This window comes from Cynara cardunculus (assembly GCF_001531365.2).
Source record: "Cynara cardunculus var. scolymus isolate 2C chromosome LG 6, CcrdV1, whole genome shotgun sequence".
NCBI classification, from domain to species: domain Eukaryota; kingdom Viridiplantae; phylum Streptophyta; class Magnoliopsida; order Asterales; family Asteraceae; genus Cynara; species Cynara cardunculus.
The window spans coordinates 9655800-9657948 of NC_037533.1; positions in this window are offsets into that span (position 1 = coordinate 9655800).

Genomic DNA, 2149 nt, shown 5'->3' on the forward strand with positions numbered 1-2149 from the left:
TGTGTTTATTATAATTGAACTCAATTATAAGAAAAGAGCTTTTTCTAGACAAAATTTGGAGGTTGATTAGTCATTACCTCAATAACTTTACTCATGTGGTTGTGACGGGCCTTTGAGAAAGAGGTATGCAACACCATGACCACCATTTTTCTCTTTTTTTTTTATTTGGGATAAAACAGATGAAGATTCATGAAAAAGAAAAAGAACATTATTTGAAAAATGTTTAATGGAGTGAAATGGCAAAACGACTGAGAAGCTCTCGAATTTAATGGAGATAGTGAATGGTCGTTACGACAATGACCAAATCCAAAACAAAATGTAAACCTTGAGTTTTTTTTGTTCTTTTTTATTTTTGTAGTAAATGAAGTTGAGAGGCCAATTATGTAATAAATCCTGAACCACAACGACTAAATCCATAATTTACTGAAAAACGTTAAAGGTGACAAGTCGCAGTTTTTGCTAGTGAACAAGTGAAGTGGTCCCTCCCGCCACCGTCCACACCAAGCCAATCCTCCACCCTAATCCCACTTTCAGCCTCCCACCAACCCATTCTTACCTCGAACCTCATCGTCTTTATCTCTCTCGTCTCTAGTTTGGATTCTTCCACTCGGTTGCTTTCCTACACTCCGAGTTTTCGCATATCATACGAGTCTCACTATATCGCTTTCCAAAACCAATTCCAAGTGCTTGACAAAGAGGGCGGTAGCTAGACATGGCCAAAAACCGCTCTCGGGTCGGGCCGAGCTCGAAATAGTGTCCTGTTGGTCCCAGTCGGATCTACAAGAGTTATAAGTAATCAGTTTGTAGAAGGGATGATGAATACAAACACATAAACTTTCACTTTTAAAAAATATATATCGATAAAAAAAGATCAATACAAATTTTACAATTGTTTGCAGAAGAGATAAGGTAAAGAACTTATCAAAGCAATCTAAGGTTCATACAATTACAAATAGCAAAGAAAAAATATTTTCTACAAGAAATAAAGATAAGATCAAAGTACTATTCACTTGTTCAAATTGGTTCTTTCTCTTAGACATAGAATATAGAGAGAAGTAAATTCTTGGGTAAGTTAGTAGTAAAAAGATTGATAACTGAGAGAAGAGCACTCAGCTATTTATACCCATTGCATTAAATGCAATTCAGAAGGTACAAAACACGTGTCAAACTTTTGGAGGAAAGCTTGTCCTTTGCTACAGTAAACAGTCMTTTTAGCTGTATATGAGCAGTCCTCTTTTCATAAAGTAGGTAAGCACTATAGAGTCAATGAAGTGGCTCTGTATTGTATTATACTTTAGAAAAGGTATGAGTTGGTCCTTTATATGAGGGAGGATATGACAAAAACAACCATGCTTGGTAAGTTTCATTTGATCGTTGGATACTTAAATAACGTTGAAAAGGTATCTTCAGTATTCGCTGAACCTTGAGCAGTCTTCACACATAAGTAGATGAGCTTGTAATCACTGAATATCGCTTCAGATCACGAACTTGCTGGTCTCTAATCTTCAGCTTCTGTCTTCAACATCATTGAAGGATTTGTGGTGTGAGTTTTGTCTTCTTGAAGTATAACAGTCTCTGAAGGAATTACAATACATGTTCAACGATCACTGAACAGACTCAGTGAAGATCACTGAAACTGAATAGTATAAATACTATACTTCGTAAGGTAAAAGGAATCATCATCAAATCAATGAGAGAGTGGATCAACATGTCCTTTCAAACCGGTCCCGTCGAAAATGGTTAGGCCTGGTTAAGGTTCATTGTAATCGGTTAGAGTAACCGTTCCCGGTTCCGGGCCGGGCCCAAATCGGTCAATACCTATATATATATATATATATATATATAATTTTATTTTTGATAGATTTTTAACAGTACACTTTAAAATATGTAATTGGGTCACTCAAATACACTTTAAAAATGCATTTTATTATAATTTTGWTTTAGTAAATGATTCAAATATTCAGTTATTCAAAAATACACTTATTCATCATCGGAATCCCATGTCGGATTAATTTGAAGAGTTCCGTTGGCTTGAATTCTTCTAATAGCCTCTTGGTCATCAAGGTCATCAATGTCGAGTTTCTCATCATCGTCATATTGTGAGTAACTGTCATCGGTATTGATAGTTGGCGGCGTAGTTAGTCCCATG